The following is a 21,907-nucleotide window of genomic DNA, read 5'->3' on the forward strand; positions in this document are numbered from 1 at the left end:
ATGCACAAGTTGTGGAAAATCTTTTAATTATTCATCCTACCTTAAATCACACATGAGAATACACAACAGAGAATGAGCGTACAAATGTACAGTTTGTCGGGAATCTTTCCATCAGTCATGCCACCTGAAAAAACATGTGGAAGATCACAATGGAGAATAAATAGCACCGCAAAGCGGGCGTAACCCCTCAGCCCATGCATGGTCAAAGGAAGCATTGATGATAATTTGTTATTTGAAGCGAAGTTGTATACCGAGTAGGATTTTGCAGTGAAGAAATTTCATGATAGTGGCGATGTGTGGATATAATTATTGAACAGAACGATCAGGTCACAGGGGCAATTGCACACGGGGTTATTCTTAAGCCCTGCATAATTAGCACAGCTTCACCCCTCATATGGAGACACATATACGATCTTCCCGGACCGTCCTCACTTCGATACATGAAGGTTTCTTCTTCGCGACATTCGGGGCACGTTAATCTATGCAATTCTATCTCCACTCAGGGCAAGCCGTTCTGCTTGAAATTGACGGAAACCAATTTCAAGATGGCGGCCATATTGAAAATCGCAGCGTGCCCATGAACCTTCCTCTACTCAACCCCAACATACACTGCAAAAATGGATTTAATCAGACAAGCCTTTCTACTCGAAATTGACGGAAACCAAAAGTTGATGGACACCCGGATGGCTGCCGTGGTGGCCATATTGAAAATCGCAGCGCGCCCATTTTCGAAAGGAACCTTCCTCAACTCAACCCCAACACACACTGCAAAAATGGATTTAATCGGATAAGCTGTTCTTGAAATTGACGGAAACCAAAAGTTGACGGACGCCCTTGACGACAATACCCCTTAGCCCAATTTGGGCTGAGGGGTGACAAGGAGATCACCAAGAAAGAGAATGTTCACGCAATTGCAAAATTTGTGTAAAATCCTTCATTAAATCATGTGAGCTCATGAAACACTTTTTATTTTGCCTTTTTTATAAGTAGCCGAGGCTCGTGGAAGAGATGGAAGAGACTGGGAGAAAGATAAAAGAGCAGGGAAATATAAAAAAAAGAGTTGGACAGATTGGGGATAGACAAACAAGGATCACTGGTATGGTTAAGAAGATGCCAGCTCAACTGGGAATGAGAACGAATCATTATTAATGCCCAAAACCAAGGACACTGCACCAATGGATTAAAAAATATGGCAGGACTGAGTCAATCGGACAAGTGTAGGTTCTGCAAGGTAGAAACAGAAAGCACGAACCCTATCGGGGTGTAAAAACTAATGTCAGAGCAGCTGTACATCTAAATGCACAACAAGGTATGTAGAGTAATCCACTGACACATCTGCAGAAATTTCAATATCCCAGTTCCACAAAACTCAGGGAAACATGAACCAAAAGCAATCGTTGAAAACAAGGATATAATGATCACATTTGACCTGATGATTCCATCAAGAGTGAACATAGAAAACAAATCATTGCGACAAGAGATATACTGTCTCAGGAACAAAAAGGAAAAGACAGCAAAGCTGATTGAGATATCAGTACCCATCAATTTTGGCATAAAAATGCAGAAATCATTGAAATGACCAAATACCAAGACCTCAAGAATGAAGTGAAAATATCCTGGAAGCTGAACAGCCCCAAAATTGTACCAGTGCTAATTTGGGCAACGGGAATGATAAAGAAGAACCTCACAGAGATCTTAGAAAACAACCCTGGGAACATTCCTGCAAACAAACTACAGTCGGAGGCTGCTCGGTTGATTGAGCTGAGCCTCGGTTGAGGCTCAGTGATGATCCTGAAAAGAGCCCTTGGAACTAAACTCTGAGAACAACACAACTTCACAACTTGGCCCATGAATCGTAATCCTTCACCGAAGTCGGGGTGGATACTTCGGGTCTTTGGAGGACTCAGTTGCTCTTTCTAAAACCCTAATTGTGGAGATAACAACCAACTGCACACATGTGCAGCCTGTTATCATTAAGCAATGTATCTTTTCGGTCGGTCCGTGGGTAAAACAAGTTTTGTGAAAATCCGATGCATTTTGACAACTTAAGGGCAACATGGGGATTGATGGGTTAGATGATCTTCTCAAGTGTTCTTCGGGCCTTTGCTTGTTCATTCTCACTCTGATTCGATTTCGGTTTTGGTGGTCGCTGGAGTGGATGAACACTGAATTACAACAAATTTGGTCGAAATCTGATAAATTTTGACTAACTTACAAACTTTAAGGATTTAACGTGGGACATGATGACCATTACAACGGTAAGTACAACCCTCTCCCCTACCTCTCCCCTCCTCCATCCTCCACTCCCTCTCCACTCCCCTTCCCATTCCATACTTTCCCTTCCACTCCCTCAACCACCCATCCCCCACCTTCAACTGCCCTCCCCTTTTCTCCCTTCTCCTTCCTCTCCCTTTCCTTCCCTCCCATCGCCCTCCCCTTGTCTCCCTCCTCCCTTTGAATCCCTCCTCCCCTTTCCTCCTCTTCTGCTTCCCTCCTCTTTCCCTGCACCCTCACTATAATTTCGCCCCACAATGCATGGCGGCAAAACGACTGCAAAGCCATGTATTATGATTTTGACTTTTAATTCGTCCGAAACTGCTCCTGATCCGGAAGTGAACACAATCACGAAGACACTTCTGTGTTTTAGAAGAGAAGAGGCGCGTTTTTGATTATCAGGTAAATATCACCTTTGTAGTTGTGATGAATCGGAAGAATAAGAGGACACGAGTTGTGAGTGTATAATACACATATCTGTCTATCATGGGTGGACCCTGTTGATGAATTCCATGAAAATCGTCACCCACGTGTGATTCCGTCACATTACCTGGTCTGCCTCACTGAGAGTAGTACTCGTCTGTAGCCATGTGACAGTTCTGGTTCAATACATATAATTGAATTCTCTCTGCTCTTCTTAGCATTCAAGATAATTACCTTATATGTTCAAAATTAGAGTGCACATGGTGATTCCGTCACGATGGAATTCATGTGTTGATGTGGGTGGATTTGCATATTTAACCACCTGTAAGAGTTTTCCTGCCGCTGCTGCTATGGATGCTGAGATCTTGGTAAGGTGAGATTATGAGTTCTGCTTCGTGGCTTAGAATGCTTGATTTATTCTATATCTGAAGAGTTCAGATGCAAAAACAGATATATCCATTTTTGCTGAAATGAGAAAATCAAGATTTTCTGCTGTGCATTCCAGGTGAAACCCATCAAAATGACATGGGCTGTATCTTAAAATACGTGGACGCGATCGGGTTTTGGGAGAAAATGATTTGCCTACTGAAACGGAGGTATTGAAACATATACTTCGGTAAACATAGTTCAGTTTCATCAAAAATGGCGTTTATCGGTTTTTGCGCCTGAACTCTTCATCTGTTTTCATGTGCTTTGTGGAACTGATAGACTCGTGTCTTCATGTAGACATTGTAGAGATATACTAGGTCGATTGCAATAAAGCCTCATATTCTGGAGCGAGGTCTGGGAGATTAATAACACTACAATTTATTGCAATCGACTTCTGTAACGACCACGGAGTATGGAGAAGCTGATACGATTGGAGCGCTTCAATGGCGACCTGAACACGAGCGACGCGGTCGACCAGCTGACCCACTGGCTCAACTCTCAGGGTCTTTACCAAACTAGTTTCGGACATCTCGGAGGCTCATAAACTCGATGTGCTGTCCAGGAATGTATCTCTTCATCTACAGATATGTATCTCATTGTGCGATATACGATGCTGCTGTGGAAGCCTTGAAAGCGCTTTTTATCAAACCGTGTAGCACGATATACACACGGCACCTATTGGCGACGCACAGACAAGAAAGCACAGAGTCTCTGCATCAATATGGCCAAGCCTTACGACAGCTTGCCCAGGACTGCGCGATCCCAGACTGCACAGCTGTGCAGTGCACTGACGATCTGCTGCGCGATGCCTTCATTACTGGGCTGCAATCTCCTGCCATCAGGCAACATCTTCTCGAGAACAAAACGCTGAACTTCAAAACTGTGTTCGACCAAGCCCATGTTCTACAGTAGACCCAGGCCATATCTGATACCCACGGCCGGCCCTTCGTAACTGCTAGCGCTACCGCTCACTCGAACGACCGTGGGGATCCGGAAACGAACGCCGAGTGAGCGCCTGCGCGTGCTGCCGTGCATCGGGCATCACACGGAGATAGCTCAGATGACGAGGAGGGCGAGCCGAGTACCATAGCCGTGGCCACTCCTGCTGGTCCGAATGCCAAATGCTACTTTTTTGGGGAACCGCCGCCACCCTCACTTGTTGTGCCCCGCCAGGGAGATGACGTGCCACAATTGCAGGAAACGTGGGCACTTTGCTTCGGTCTGCCGATCGGCGAAAACCAAATGGACGACGCTCACGGGAGCGCACCTGTCAACCGCAACCCGAAGAGCTCTGATCGAACTCGCTCGTGCTGTGGTGCCGGTTGAAATCAACAGCAGGTTGGTGGAAGCGGTGATCGACACGGGAAGCAACCGGAGCTACATCAGCCTTCGACTCATGGAGAGATATGGGTGGACCCCCGCCGCTTCGGCTCAGCACGTGTGCATGGCCTCGGGAGCCCAATGACAGCGATCACGCGGATTGTGTGTGGTTAAGCTTGTTGCTAATGATGTTACCTACTGTGATGTTAAGTTGTTCGTTCTCCCGAACCTCTGCTCCGACCTTCTTCTGGGTCACGATTTTCTGAATCGGCACAAACGATGAGAGATGCAATTCGACGGGACACACCTTCTCCATGGGCTACGGGCCGGACAGCGGTCGATCCGCCTCGACTATTCCCGGGCTTATCAGATAATTGCCGTCCGGTTACCGTGAAGTCTAGACGGTACTCTCAGCCCGATGTACTCTTTATAGCCGAAGAAACTAAATGCCTCTTGCTCGAAGGCATCACCGAACCCAGCCGTTCACTGTGGCGCGCCCAGGTGTTGGTCGTAAACAGCCCGAACCATCGTAAACGGATGGTCATGGACTACTCTCAAACAATTAATCGTTATACTCAACTCTGCATACCCGCTTCCCCGAATGGAGGATATGGTTCGAGCGGTATCTAAATTTAGAGTATTCAGTACTCTGGACCTCCGAAGTGTGTGTCATCAGATTCCTATACGAGCAGCCGACCGACCCTACATGCCCTTCGAGTCGGGACAGCGACTGTATCAATTCCGGAGAACACCATTCGACGTTACGAATGGCGTGGCGTGCTTCCAACGAGCTACAGATTAGATTTTGGCAAAGCAGAAAGTGAAAGATGTGTTTGTGTACACTGACAACGTGACCATTTGCGGCTGGAATCAGGACCATGACTCGAACCTGCGTCGGTTTTTGGAAGTGGCCCGTAAATACCGGTTGACTTTCAATGAGTCAAAATGCAGCTATTCGGTGAGAACCATAACTCTCTTGGGGTACACCGTGTCCGGAGGGGAGATAAGGCCCGATCCGGCTCTGCTCCAAGCCCTACTCGACTTATGCCCCTCCTGTCGATCGTGCGACTTTAAAGCGAACTATGGGCTTGTTTGCGCATTACAGCATGTGGGTCCTGAGGTTCTCAGAGAAGATAAGACTGCTTGTTGAGTGCAAAACATTCCCACTGACCTTGGCCGCTCAAACGGCTTTCCGACAACTCAAGAGTGACGTCGCCGGCGCCATCCTAACTTCAATGAACGAGACGGACCCCTTTGTGATGGAAGCTGATGCGTCCGATTGCGCCATTGCAGCAACACTGAGTCAGAGCGGCCGACCGGTAGCATTCTTCTCACGTACTCTATGAAACAGCGAGCAACGACACTCCTCCATCGAAAAGGAGGCTTACGCCATGGTGAAATCGGTCGGAAGATGGTGCCATTTCCTCTTCGGGAAGCGATTTACAGTAATAACTGATTAGCAGTCTGTTTCGTTCATGTACGATGGGAAACATTCTCAAAAAATGAAGAACAAGAAGATCGCACGCTGGCGCATAGAACTGGCGAACTATTGCTTTGAAATTGTGTACAGGCCGGGGAAAGACAGCCATGCGGCTGACGCGGTCAGCCGATGACATGCGGGCTGCCTATGATCCACTCCATGCTGTGTTCCCTCTTCGGGACTTCAAGCCCTTAGGTCTCTTCTTGTGCACCTGGCCAACATTGTGTTGATTAAAGCCTACCTAAAGGCCTACTTGTCTTTTCTGCTCTGATCTGCCACAACAGTGTGTGAAAGCAAAGGTAATAAAGAACCTATTTCGGATATGGTTGCGTTTTAAAAACTTTATACAATCTACGCAATTGACCTGAGTTCTCAAAAGGAAACTATAAAGTCGAATAGAGTGGATACTTCCCTATACATTGAAAGAGGGGAGAGTGAAGAAGTTGATACATATTGTCGTGTGATTCCCCTTGGTTAACACCAGGAGAGAATCACGGATAACCAAAGCGAGCTTTAACTCCGGACGTTCAGTTCAAATAGCGGACTTTACTATATGTAGGCGCGGAGGCAGAAAGAGAAGAAGAAGAAGCACTTGCCTGAGCGATCCGCCGAACAGCCTTCAAACCTGCAAAAGTAACTCAAACAGGAATGGGATTATAATGCACAAGAAAATAATAAAAGGATTTATTAATGGTATTATAATGCACAAGAAAATAATAAAAGGATTTATTAAAGCAATTGCCGGTAAAAAAGAAAAACATGCGAAAAAACTACTGCTCCTAAATGGAGCGCTCCCTCACCAGACTTGAACACACATTAAGGGATAAAATAACGTTGGAAAGGAATTGTGATTATTTAGTGCACTTAGCTGCGAGCGGCTTGTGGGGTCTTGCCATGAATCGCCAAGGATCGTCCAGGCGTTGGCGATGTTGCGTGCTGAGCACGCGCGTTGGCGGGAACCAGGCCTCGATCTCCTCACACGCCGCAGCACTCATACTCTTGTCCACACGCCACCTCTCCCGTCAGCTGCTTCTCTCAATCCCAGATGCCAAATGAACAGGGGAACGAGTAGACGAGGCCGGCACACAAGCACTTGCGCCGAGATCCAGAACGCCAAGAGGAGAAGACAACTGTCAGCACACACTCGCAGGCAGGCACCAGAGCAAGAGAGAAAATGCCGCCCCACAATTGTTTTTATAATCCCGGCTCTGACGTCAATGTGCTCCTCCTGCACTCAGCGCAAGCCAACAGCACCGGCCCAGCACTCCACCAATGGCCACGTCACTTTTCCTTCATGCCATCGGTCCGTGGCCAATCAACACATCGCTTCTCCTCGCTCCTCCCTCTACCAATCGGCGGGCTTCGTCCTGCCTCATGTTTTCCTATTGATGGTGTCTCGTCCAATCGCTGCCCCTCTGGGCATGTCTTTTGCCTGCATGCTCGATGTTGCCAGACAGGTTGGTGATGTAGCTGGTGATGTCGAACTGACCTGTTGGGTGGTTTTATTGTGGGAGTGGGGGGGGGGCGGGTATTTAATTGTTGTACTCGGGCCATTCTACCAGTATGTGTCTAGTGCAGTGCCATAAGGGACAACGGAGTGATCACATGGTTTTACAAACTGGGGAATTACCATAATCCCTTCAATAATTAGCACAAGGGTCATCCTTGTATGGCCGCTGAGATACAGTTACATGACATTCGGCTAAACAGGTCCCTGACTTATGTACATCGAAGTGGTTCTTTCTGCCCACGATCATCGGAGCACCTACTTATGCAGATCTACCTGAATCTATAGATCAGTACCCCAAAATTCATAACAATATTGTTTGCTTTTGGAGGAAACAGAATTGCAGATTAATACAGATAATGGTGTTATGATTAATATCACATAGATTGTTCTAAAAAATAAATGAGTCATAAAGAACCAACTGGGGTATATATTAATCAAATCAACCTTAAAAACTATTATCTTGTTTTCAAAATCAAAAGCCTTGTTTTATTAATGTTAATATAATTCAAAGAAAAGCAGCAGTAAGAAATGATGTTTTGCTCACAAGAGAACAGGTGAAAACACTAAATGATACTGGCGATAATGGGGCTTCCAGGACACCCATGTATTTAGATGGGACTTTTTCCCAAACTGCCCATTTTTCCCCCGATTACCGCGACACCCCCTTCTCCTTTTACATGTAAGTGAATGGGGGAGTCCTTACTTACCCTCCAAGGACCACGCGACATTCAAAATCCCTCATTGATCCTATGAATATTTGCTCATTTTCTAATTTTTTAAACAACTCCATTCTCTTATGGAACTCATCCCCTTCTAGGATATTGATAACATTTACATCAAGTACCTTTCTCTGTGCGTTTATAAAATGATATGTTTCACGGAGGGACCTGGTCTGTCCTCCTCCCGATCCACATACCATTTTAAAATTATAATATTTATTATCCGGTTGATAACCATCAAAGTTCTCACTCCACTCTAATATATTTTTCTTCCCGCCCTCCATTACCCCACTTAACAAATGAATACGTTTATCCGTCTTGAGGACCTTCTGACCCTCTCAACCTCTCGGATCTGGTATTTCTCACACTCATTATGTTTTCCATTTATATACCAAGGTTGATTACACCTCCACCCTTTAGTCTGGTTAATACTTGGTTCTATCATTTATTTATTTATAAAAAAGGCGGCGGTAGCCCTTAAAATCCCTAACCCCCCTTTTTAACTTATCACTAATATATGGATGGTTGTTGTTTAATGGCTTATCAGTTTTGTTTTTTGTAATTCTTGTGAGTAAAATGAACCCAAGATTTCTTCCCCATTCATATCATTTAATTTGTAAGTCCAAGGAACTGTATCCATTACATCAATGATTTTAAATAATTCACGAGTCCATTTTTGTGTATAACCTTTTTCAAAATGGCTTTTCCATTTGTATATTCTTACCATATCACCAACTTTGAACTTGGGTTTTTTCAAATTAATCTCCATTTCATATTTACCTTCGCAAAAGCGGAAGGTTATGTTTTGATCGCTGTGTATTTATTTGTATGTCTGTGTGTGTGTGTGTATGTTATTCGCATAACTCAAAAAGTATTCAACCGAATTGCATGAAATTTGGTGGGATGATTGGTTATTATACGGGACACATTTGATTAGATTTTGGGAGCAATCGGGTCAAAGGTCAAGGTCAAGGTCACGAAAAGGTCAAAATCGTATTTTTACCAAGTACAGAACAGTAGCTGCGGCGAAGGTATGCGCTCTACCGAGTGCCCGTTCTAGTTTAATTTTGTAAATGTTTCTGATGGTTTTGATTTTGTTGATGAATGAACTGTATTATTGTAATTATCAACAATATCCTGAATTAAATACACCCATTTTTGAGAACCGAGTTGTGTGAATTTTTTATATATTTTTTCTTTTAAAGTACGATTAAAACGCTCAATAACAACTGCCTTTCCTTCATTAAAGGTACTGTATAATTTAATACCCTCCCCCTTAAGAAATTTCATAAATATTTTGTTATAGAACTCTGTTCCCTCATCGGTCCACAGTTTCTTTGGTTTTCTTTTACTTTTATTAAATATCTGTTGGAAGGCTAACATCAGAGTATAACCTCTCTTGTTTTTCAAAGGAACAACCCAAGCAAATCTACTCCTCAAATCAATAACGGTTAAAGCATACTTGTATCCCTTATCATTTTTTAGTTCGATTAAATCAGCGGACCATATGTGGTCGGTGTATTTAGAATAAACTTTCCTTCTTTTAAACTTTGTGATTATAGGTTTATGTAATTCATCAGCCAAAAGCTCCTCAGTCTTGATGACATCATTAGAGCCTAATAGTTTTTTGAGGATGAATAACCAAGGCCAAGTTTCAATTTAGCATTTATCAAATTTCTCACAATAAACCTATCAACCTTCTCTCTCAATGTTGGATTTTGTATCAAAGACAAATTATACAACATTTCTCTGTCGGCTTTATGTTTTTCAGTCAACGTAGTGGTTTTCCCATAAGCAATATCATGCTTCATACACACTTCGTCAACCCTATTTGTAGGTTTAGACCAAGGTTTAGGATTGTCAGCCTCATCTAATCTTTTATCCAGGTTTGTTCCAGGACCACAGAAAGAATATCCAGGTAGATGTAGTTCCCCTGGAATTCCAGTTGTTGTAAATTTACTTCCTGAGAGAAACTTTTGTATGTCTCCTCCTCTTTTAGGAGAGATGAATTGGCACTTTTTAGAGCCACATACTTGACATATTCCTTTTTGATAAACTCTATTATTTTTAGCTTTAACATAAGAGATATTTTTAGATTTAGTTTTCTTTTTACATTTGAGACAATAACTCATATTTATTTATCAGAAAAATTCCGACAGAGGATCAAAACCTTTTTGGTTTTCAACATATACATTTCTATCTTAATTTTTAAAACATAAAGAATCCTAAGGAATGCCTTCACTCTCTCCTCCATTTATTTACAAATAAAACTAACTAAAGTCAATACCACTTAATCTTTTCCTTCTTCTTCTTCTTCACCACTTTCTCGTTTAAATCTCCCCCCTGAAAGTGAAGACATTGACGCCGTTATTCTTGAAAATAATATTTCCATTAGACTTTTCATTTCTTTATTTTCCTCCGCAGTGCGTTGAGTTTGATTTATTTGCTGTAATACCTTCAATCTTTTATTAATCTCACTGATTTCCATCTTTTTATATTTTTCCTCCCTCTCTCTTTGCTCCCTCTCCTCCTTCTCTCTTTTCTCCCTTTTCTCCCTTTCCTCCTTCTCCTTTTTCTCCCTCTCCTCCTTCTCTCTTTTCTCTCTTTTCTCCTTCTCTTCTTCAACTCCTTCCTCATCCCTTGCTACCCTTGAGTTTAAACCCCAAAGAATATTATACATATACTCATCTGGATTTTGAGATATTCTTGTATCTATAATTATTTTTCTCATAATAGGATACCAATAAGATTTGTTGACGATTTCTAAAAGAGTTTTATATTTCATAACTTTGAGAAGTTCATTTTTATTTAATACTTTAAACAAGTCTCTATTTGTGGGTTTAACAATATCAGTATAAGGCCAGTTTTTTATGACAAAATTCCCATGTATATGCTCCAAATCATAAGGTATGTAATACCGAGCACCCTTTTCTTGTAGGTATCCTTGAATACAAAAATTATAATTCTCTTGTAGTCTTCTTCCTGCCATTTATGTATCAGAAATATATGTGAGATTAATATTATGACAGGTAATACCACCCCATCTTCCCACTACCAAATCGGTTTGTATTCCTCGGCTTTCTATCCTTATCTCATTACCTTCCTTCTTTGTCATGCGAACCATCGCTATACTATCATATATTTTTCTTTTCTTAAAATCACGTATTTGTTGTTTACTAATTGTACTTCCACATAAATCCTTATCTTCACCAAGTGGATAATATTCTTCTTTACGAGACTGATTTTAATCATGTAGGTCTTCTATGTTTATTGAAAAAGACCAATTATACCCTAAATCAGGCATATCATACCCCCATTTATTAATTCGCATATTAACTAAATGTCCTTTTTTATAAAATTCAATTGTAAGCAGGTAGTTAAATTCAATGAGGAAAGGTGTATGGTCAGTATAACCAGGTGTTGTGGTTGTAAATTTTACTTGTTTCACAAAACGTGCTGTTTTCTTTAAAGATATATATTGTGATAAATCACTGAATTCTAATCAAGTCATTCGCATCTGTAGGGTTTGGATAATTGATAAATTTATAAGTATTCTTCATATTAATATTTTTACTTATACTATATTTTTGTCGTTCAGCCTGTGCCTTTGTATAATAATTTGATAAATCAATATCCTGAGAGGATTTTCCAAAGATAGAACCATCTTTTCCAACATAAGTCATTTATATTAGATAAAAAATGATATCATAAAAATTTTCATTTTTGTTGAGTTGAAATAATACATATAAACATAATTGGCCACAACATTTAGAATTAATTTCTTGAACTTGAAATGTTTGATAAACACCATTCTGTAAGAATTGTATTACTTCAACAGGTGGTGGCATACCATAACTATCAAAATAATATTTATCCTGACTATTATGAATACAAACCCAATGAGAACCATTCTGTGTGTCTAAATTCATAATAATATTCTTTGTATTCTTATTTATATGTATTAATTCATCTCTCATACAAATAACCACATTATCAATTTTTAGTGTTTTACAATACTTAGCTAGTTCTATATTTGACGTTGTATTCTTTCCAAATTGTTTAAACCATTTATCCATTTATTTATGAGAAAGATACAATCCATTACCCCGTTTAGTTAGTTTAACACCCGCTTGAGCGATAGAGGAAAGCATATCTCCAACCAACAATCTAGCTTTATCAGGTAGACTTTCAAGTTTTTGAGCAAAATCTACAATTACACCACTTCCACTAATTTGTTTCTCCAACTCCTTGTTATGTCTTTCCAATTCTTTTTGAGCTTTTAGTTGTGCCTTCCTTTCGTTAGCAGTTTTTACCGCTGCTGAAATACCACCAGTCAATGCTCCCGCCGCACTTAAACCAGCAAATAAAGGAATTAGAAACGGGAGAAATCCTCCTCTTGACTCGTCTATTGAATATTTCTTTAACATAGGTTTCGTCATTTTAATTTTAAGTGATCCAACATCATTTAGTGTTTTTACTTGTGTGTGTGTGAGTAAAACATCAATTCTTACAGCTCCTTTTCTTTGAATTGTATTAACATTAATAATACAAGGCTTTTGATTTTGAATACAAGATGTTAATTTATTAAGATTGATTTGATTAACATATACCCCAACCATTTATTTATGAGAAAAAACCTATGTGATATTAATCATAACACCATTATCTGTATTAATCTGTAATTCTGTTTCCTCCAAAAGCAAACAATATGCATTAACCTCTTCACTCTCCCCTCTTTCAATGTATAGAGAAGTATCCACTCGATTAGACTTTATAGTTTCCTTTTGAGAACTCAGGTCAATTGCGTAGATTGTATAAAGTTTTTGAAACGCAACCATATCCAAAATAGGATCATTATTACCATTACTTTCACACACCTTTTGGTAGGACTTGTAGGCTTCCGCATAATCATTTTTTTCCCAATCAATTTCCAATCTATCTCGCGGATAAAATGTGCCATCAAGAGAAACCCGAAGTTGTTTCACCTTTGCATTATCACTCAGGGCATTATTCTTATTAGTACCATCCTCTCCATCTGGTTTTTAAAAAATGAGCCAGAGGTATCGTGGCTTTCCTTGAAGAACACCCAAATTCCAAGTGTAGGTAGTGTGTTCCAGTTTAACGTGTTGACATCTTCTTTTCAGGTATGATACATTTAGCGGTTTCTTTGAGTTAAGTCTTCTATTTAACATCTCTTCCGTTTTAAGATTAGGAGTATATTCACTGATATACCAACACAAATCATTAATAACAAATTTATCATTTTCTCCAAAAGCATTTTCATCCCCAAAAAGCAATCTATTTACATTATCATTCCTTTGTAGTTGAAATCTAATTTTAAGCCCATACAAAACTTTATCATAATCGCAAAATCCAAATATACCTTTAAGAGGTACTGCTACGGTAAAACTATTCACTGCTTTTGTTTCATCATTATACATTGCCTTCCTTTGACTATAACCAGGGTCAGCATTTGTACCCGTTGACATATCAGGAATAAAACCTTCAACAGCTCTCTTACCCATTCTATCACTAAACGAATATAGTGTAAATTTCATCATTTCAGATGTAGCAGAGACATAATCAACCGCTTCAACCTCTTGTGTTCCAATATACAGGCGGACACTGTCAAACATTTTCCAGAAGAAATCATTTACGAGTGTAGCATTAGTATTATTCGCAGCCTTAGTGAATTTAAATTTACACAGCAAGAAACTATCAGCTATATTCAAGTAAGTTTGTTGATTATTTATTTCAAAACTTTTTGTTCCGTTTGAATTCCAGTCTGTTCCTGTTATAGCATTTACCTTAAAATAGTCTTCCTTTTTAGTGGAGTTTGAAATGATAATCGTATCATCCAAATCATAGATACTATCAATCGCTTCCATACTTGTATTTATATAGCATTAAAATTGTTGAAACCCTGACCCAAGTATTTTAATGATTTTTTGTCGTTCTTGTGAAGATAGTTGAGTTTTACCTTTTTTTATTTCTTTGATTGCTTGTAATTTATGAGACTCCTTTTGAGCATCTTTTATACTCTTTATAGCACCCGCAACGGAGCCCACGGCAGAAGCAGTTGATCCAATTAGGTCTTTATGTTTAAGGATGGTTGAACCAATACCCATTAGAGTATCAATTATCCCATCTCCTTTATTTCGAAATTGATGACCTACACCTCGTTGTCTCTTAGGTTTATAGTATCCTCTACCCACATACCTTGTATAGTCTGGTGAAAGGAACATGCCCTCCCCTGTAATTATTTTATATTTTCCCAACTCGTGTTTTCTCACAATAACCATTATTTATTTATTGAAAAACTTCACGTAGGTGAATTCTGATGGATATAATTTCATCATTAAAGGATATCATACGATTATCTTGGTCGGTTATCCTAAAATTTACTCTGTATATGGTTTTTCCTGACACAGGTAAATAGACAAGATTTTTTGGTTCCATATTAAATTTATAACCAATCGGGGTTGAGTATGCTCTGAATGAAAATATTGTATTTGTTCTTATTCCATCGTTATAAGCACCATCAATCAAATCACAATGAATTAATACTGAATTTATACCAGAGGATATTTGGATAACATTATCACTGTAAAACGTCCCGTTATTTTCAATCTTTTTTGAAGAGAAACCCAATAGCTCTCTAAACGAATTTTCAATCGTGAAATCAACTTTATAATTATTTTTAAGTTTAATAGTTGATTTTGAAGTGTGTTTTTGAATATCTATTACAATATTTTTTGGTTCATCACCTTTTTCTTTCATAAGGCGAGAGACTTCTGAAGATATTTGAGAAATCTCGTAAGCTCCGGGTGAAACGGTTATAGTTTTATATCCACTTCCTGGATTATAACTAAACTTGTTGTTTTTCTCTGTGATATTAAAAAGGGTATTGTAAGTTTCCATTGACAACAAAGAAGCCTCATATGAGGTAAGGGGGTCAAGTTGTAGTGGGTAAGGGAATGAAGCTGTGTAATCGCTCGTTGTGAAATTAAAACTAAGAATTGTGCTTCTCATCTTATTTAATATCTAATAAAATATCTTTGTATTGACATTTATTAATTATTTTCATATTCATCAACTGATCTAAAATGGCTGAGGATTCATTAAAACAATTGTTGTTTCCAGCCTTCTTACTACCTAACAACAATAATAGCCTATTAACTAATTGTGATGGGTCATTTGGAAGAAAACTAACACCCGAACCAAGCTTACTTAAAGCATCAATAATATGTTTCTCCTTCTCATTCTTCTTACTTTTACCAGCAACAGAAACTCCATAATCAAGTGCATTTAGCAACTCAATATATACCCTATCTTCCTCTCTTTCCATATCAAGTGGTTCCTCAAAATATTTTGAACCGCTGAATCCAGGGTTTGTTAGAAGAAACATTAATCTTGGAGTTAATTTAACATTTGGTTGAGTAGAACTCAAGAACATCAATTCATCATTAAATATCAATACCTTTTCTTCCACAAGATGAAACACTGCTGGTTCTTCTGTTGGAATGAGACCTGCTCTGGTTTTTGAATCTGCCAAATATTCATTGTTTTGAAGAGCTTCCACTACATAATTAGGGGGTTGATTTACCTCCTCAAGTTTCTGAAATAATTCTTCATCATTATATTCGAATTTTCCAAGTTCTTGTTTTGTTATCTGACTAAAATCTTTGAGCATTTGAAGTTTTTTCGGAGTAAATTCTACCATGGGAACTGTAGGTGAGTGTTGAGTTTTCAAAAGTGGTTTAAAGAATTTCTCTTGTTTTCTTTCAAAGGCTTCTTCACCAGTTAGTTTCTGTCTCCGTTTCTTCTTTATCTCTTCCTGTTGCTTTACAACTTTTGAAACCAACTCTTGATGTTCTTTAAACTTTCTTGCTCTTTCTTCGGTATTCATTTAGTATTGAAAAATATCATTTAGTATCTCATCTTGTTTCACAACAATATATTTATATTTTCCAATCGTGTGTTTCATATAATTTTCAAATTCTTTTTTACTACATAACGTAGAGCAATTATCTCTCCAAAAATTATTTACATCTGTTGAATTTAACTTAAATAAAATAAAAGTATTAGCATTGTTTCTTATTGAGCGTCGAGGGAGTTGAAAATATGATTGACTAAGATAAATACAATTACAAGAAGAATGTCTCCCTCTTGTATAGTAGCTATCCATTACTGTTTGGTTTCTCTCATTAACACAATCATCAAAGATGACGAGGTTCTTTTTTGATTTATCTAAATCTTGAGGTGAAGGTATATCATCCGTATTATCACTGAGAATACAAGTTATGGGTTTCGATTTTGATTTCTGTGTATCACAAAATAATTGTATTATATCTTCAATATTATAATCATTTAGTTCGTTTTGAAGTTTAAATAAACCGATAATGTCTTCCTTTTTAAGACCGCATTAAAACCCTGTGAGAGTAGTTGATACTCGGTGTTACGTGGTCCCCTCGGTGAATACCTGGTCTCGGTGACCCCCGGACCGTGAGAGGAACTCCGCCAGCAAGCTGTATTATATATGCGCTTTCGCCACGCAATCCATATGAATTTCACCCAGGAGACAACTGATGTTCAAGGATATATTTCCAATGGTAATGCTACCATACAATTTCAATGACCCAACCACGGAGATTTTCCCCGAGCAATCAACAATACACAACCATCAACAATATTTCAATGACACAACCACGGAGATTTTCCCCGAGCAATCAACAATACACTACCATCAACAATTCCCAATTCACAAGCACTTTCCTATGAGTAAGATGGCCATCTTATACATGTGTGTCCCGGTGAGTACTCACGACACCCTTTTGGTCTCGGTCCCGCACAATGTCTCTGGGCCCCTCCTGACCAAGATGATGGTCGCCGTCGCCGCTCTCGGGCGGTTGAACGAACCCCGGGTGGACGTTTTTCCACCGGGCAGGTATCGTACCAGGCACCGAGGCTGCAGCCCCTCGTGGCCACGCGAAGCGGATACGGTAGAGCAAGCCAAACCCCACGCCGCTTGCAAGGCGCGATAGGCCCCAACGTGCGACCCGCGCGCGTCTGTTTGGACGGTGCCGCGAACGAGGCCAGACGCGGGTCGATGCACGGCCCCACGTCAACTTGCCGTCTCCACCGGGCAGGAACACGTCCCGGTAATTCCTCTCGCCAGACAGGCTTCGGATCGGAACGCCGCTTTTCCACGCAGCGCAAGGTCGATCCCACCTTTTGTCGGAGCGGGGCGAGGAAGAATAATACTCGTCCTTTTTTCCTCGTGTCTTTTCCTCTTCCGTTTCCGGTCACTTCCGTTTCCGGCCACTCCCTCAGAAGGGCTCCTGACCCTCCAACCACAACAACTACACAACAACTTAATATACTACACACGGATAAGCAAAGACCTGAATGGTAAGTCACATACATTCACATAAATATGTAACACTCCCCCCCTTCAAGAAAGAAAGTTTGAACCCAGCGAAAACTTTCTTTGCCGGCCAATTTGGAGAAACAAACCAGATAACTCAACCCTCTGGCTTTGACCGTCAGTTTCTTGGGAATGAAGGTTAAGGGGTTGATCAAAGATCCAAAGTTAGGCAACTCGATAGCACTTTTCCGGGAGGCCAAGCCGAGTATTCACTACATGGATGCCTTTAGGAACGCGGAGTTCACGGTTAGTCCGTGCAGGAAAGTTCTCTACATGGGCGCCTTGAGGAACGTGGAGTTCACGGTTAGTCCGTGATTGAAAGTTCACTACATGGACGCCTTTAGGAACGGCGTTCACGGTTAATTCGTGTAGGAATCTTGGCTCGGCGGCTCCGCCACCTTCAGTGCTTCAACTTCTCAGAACTTCCCTAATAATTATGGTGGGACCACTTGTCCCTGTAGTCCCCTGAATAGCGGTCTCCTTCTCGGCCACTACTTTGACAATCCTTCCTTCGGGAGCTGCTGTAACTCAGGGAGCCTCCATAATAATATTGATTGCGGCCACCACCAAAACTACCGCCCAGTTGTCCTCTCCTGTAGACCTCTCGACGCCTACGAAATGCCTTCCCTACTGTTATGGTCCGACCCTCCAAATCCTTGCCATTCCAATTCTTCTCTGCCTCTCTGGCGTCTTTTGTGCTGGCAAACGTGACAAAGCCGAACCCTCTTGACTGTTGCGTTTCCCAGTCTCTTACCAACCACACTTCCACCAGCGGCCCATATCTGTTGAATACAGAGGTCAGAACTTCTTCCTCTGTTTTGAAGTTCAGTCCCCCTACAAATAACTTGGCACTTTTGTCGCCATCCCGAGCTGGTGTGGTGTTATTTTCCCTGCTGGGCTCTTTACCAACCCTCTGGTTACCATAAACTTGACCCCCGGCCAAATCATTCCCGATAACCACAGATACACCCTCTACAGGAAGCGTGGCTTGTAAACCGACGGTGACCGGTCCTGACACCAAATCGGACTCCAACTGGATGACCTGAAGGGGAGCACTAACACCGCCCCCGATCCCCTGTAAACGCACACTATCCCCCGTTGCCGTCTCCTCGGACCATGGCAAAATGCCTTCAAGCATTAAAGATTGATGGGCCCCTGTGTCCCTCAATATCCTAACCGGTCTCCGGTTAGTCGAGGCTCCATCCAGTGACACAAACCCCTCTGAAATAAATGGTTGGTAACCCTTTTGATGGCGATTTCTTACGCTAGCCATCGCATTCGGAGTTGTAATAGTCGGACTCCGCTCTGGGTTGTCCCTTTTCATGAGGTAACAACTGGACATCAAGTGTCCAGGTTTCTTGCAAAACGCGCAAGTAGGCCCGGAGGAAAAACTCGGGGTCTGCCTCGGGCCCCCCGAACTATAAGTTTGTCTTGGGCCCGCATCCCTCTGATTTCGAACCGGTGGGGTATCATAGTTGTCCCCATAATCATCTCGAGGCCGCCGCCATGTATGGTCGTTCTCCGCACCTGCTGTTCCCCACCTCCCCTGCGGAGATCTAGGCGAGGAGTTAGGTTCGTGGACCCCTATTCGGTGGGTTAAGGCATAATCATCTGCCATGGTGGCTGCGTCCCACAACTTTGGTACCTTCTTTTCCTGCAGGTACACTTTGATGTCCTCGTGGACACACTGCTGGAATTCCTCCACCAGGATCAAGTCCCGCAATGTCTCGAAGTCTTTCCCGACTCCTTTTGACTCACACCACCGATCAAACATGTTTTCTTTCACTCTGGCAAACTCCACATGGGTCTCACTCTCCCTCTTCCTGGCATTCCTGAATTTTTGCCTGTAAGCTTCCGGAACCAACTCATAGGCCTTGAGGATGTGCTTCTTCAGTACCTCATAATCTGCACATTGGTCCATTGGTAGCGCCGAATAAATTTCCTGAGCTTTCCCCACCAGCACACTTTGCACGAGTATGGTCCAGGCCTCCTCCGGCCAGTTTAATTGTCGAGCCACTTTCTCAAAGTGTGGAAAAAATTTCGCGACTTCTTTTTCACTAAACGGTGGAACCAGCCTCACATGTCTGCCCACATCCCAGGTTTTCTGGTTAGGTGTCGACCCCGTCAGCAAGGGTGGTGCCTCTCCCCGTTCTCTCATTAACTCCAGCTCCTTGAATTTGATTTCTTGCTGAAGCTCCATGTCACGTTCCTTTAATTCCCTTTCCGCTTTTCTCTCCTCTGCTTCGAGGTCCCTTGCAGCTCTCCTCTCCTCTGCTTTTCTCCCTTCTAACCTTTCCTGGAGTTCTCGTTCCACTCTCCTTTCCTCTGCTTGTTTCTCTTCTCTCCTCGCTTCTGCTTTCCTTTCTTCTTCTGCTAACCTTTCCTGGAGTTCTCGTTCCACTCTCCTTTCCTCTGCTTGTTTCTCTTCTCTCCTCGCTTCTGCTTTCCTTTCTTCTTCTGCTCTTTCCTTTTCTGCTTTCCTTTCTTCTTCTTTTAACCTTTCCTGGAGTTCTCGTTCCACTCTCCTTTCCTCTGCTCTTTCCTTTTCTGCTTTCCTTTCTTCTTCTGCTCTTTCCTTTTCTGCTTTCCTTTCTTCTTCTGCTCTTTCCTTTTCTGCTTTCCTTTCTTCTTCTGCTCTTTCCTTTTCTGCTTTCCTTTCTTCTTCTGCTCTTTCCTTTTCTGCTTTCCTTTCTTCTTCTTTAATCCGTTCCTGGCTCCGTAATTGCAACTCCAGTTTCCGGAGCTCGACATCTTCTGGTTCTTCGGGTAGCCACTCCCAGGCTAACTCGTCCCATGTTCCTAATCCCACCATAGATTGTATCACCGTGGCCTGCAACTCTGCCTTCCTCAAATTAGTTCGGACCTCCAAGTTAAAATGTTTGGCCAATTTCAAGAGGTCCGACTTTAGCAACGCTCGGAACTGTGCCTCACTCGGGGTTACCCCAAAGTTCTGTGCCACAAACGCCATGGTGCCTATCGTTAACACCTGTTAACCTCCACCCAAGACTTTACCCCAATTTCTCAAAAAATTTTTTTTACCAATTAATAATTAATTAATAAATTTTAATTAATAAAAATATTATTATTTTATTATTTTATACAATTTTAAATCCCGGACGTAGACCCAATTGCGAAACCGCAAATCGTAATTTGGACGAGCCCCCAATTCTGTTACGTGGTCCCCTCGGTGAATACCTGGTCTCGGTGACCCCCGGACCGTGAGAGGAACTCCGCCAGCAAGCTGTATTATATATGCGCTTTCGCCACGCAATCCATATGAATTTCACCCAGGAGACAACTGATGTTCAAGGATATATTTCCAATGGTAATGATACCATACAATTTCAATGACCCAACCACGGAGATTTTCCCCGAGCAATCAACAATACACAACCATCAACAATATTTCAATGACACAACCACGGAGATTTTCCCCGAGCAATCAACAATACACTACCATCAACAATTCCCAATTCACAAGCACTTTCCTACGAGTAAGATGGCCATCTTATACATGTGTGTCCCGGTGAGTACTCACGACACCCTTTTGGTCTCGGTCCCGCACAATGTCTCTGGGCCCCTCCTGACCAAGATGATGGTCGCCGTCGCCGCTCTCGGGCGGTTGAACGAACCCCGGGTGGACGTTTTTCCACCGGGCAGGTATCGTACCAGGCACCGAGGCTGCAGCCCCTCGTGGCCACGCGAAGCGGATACGGTAGAGCAAGCCAAACCCCACGCCGCTTGCAAGGCGCGTTAGGCCCCAACGTGCGACCCACCCGTGTCTGTTTGGACGGTGCCGCGAACGAGGCCAGACGCGGGTCGATGCACGGCCCCACGTCAACTTGCCGTCTCCACCGGGCAGGAACACGTCCCGGTAATTCCTCTCGCCAGACAGGCTTCGGATCGGAACGCCGCTTTTCCACGCAGCGCAAGGTCGATCCCACCTTTTGTCGGAGCGGGGCGAGGAAGAATAATACTCGTCCTTTTTTCCTCGTGTCTTTTCCTCTTCCGTTTCCGGTCACTTCCGTTTCCGGCCACTCCCTCAGAAGGGCTCCTGACCCTCCAACCACAACAACTACACAACAACTTAATATACTACACACGGATAAGCAAAGACCTGAATGGTAAGTCACATACATTCACATAAATATGTAACACTCGGGTTGAAAACTTGACTTTGTAAAAATTATTAAATTATCATAATCTAAAAAATTAGGACCAAGGAGCATCTTTAAAAGTAAACAGGTTTTCCCACATCCGCTTGAACCAACTATTAGACATCTCAATGAATTTGGAATGTTTTTATGGTTATTAAACTTTATCTT

This window comes from Myxine glutinosa, chromosome 5 (genome assembly GCF_964187855.1).
Source record: "Myxine glutinosa chromosome 5, kmMyxGlut1.1, whole genome shotgun sequence".
Taxonomy (NCBI): Eukaryota; Metazoa; Chordata; class Myxini; order Myxiniformes; family Myxinidae; genus Myxine; species Myxine glutinosa.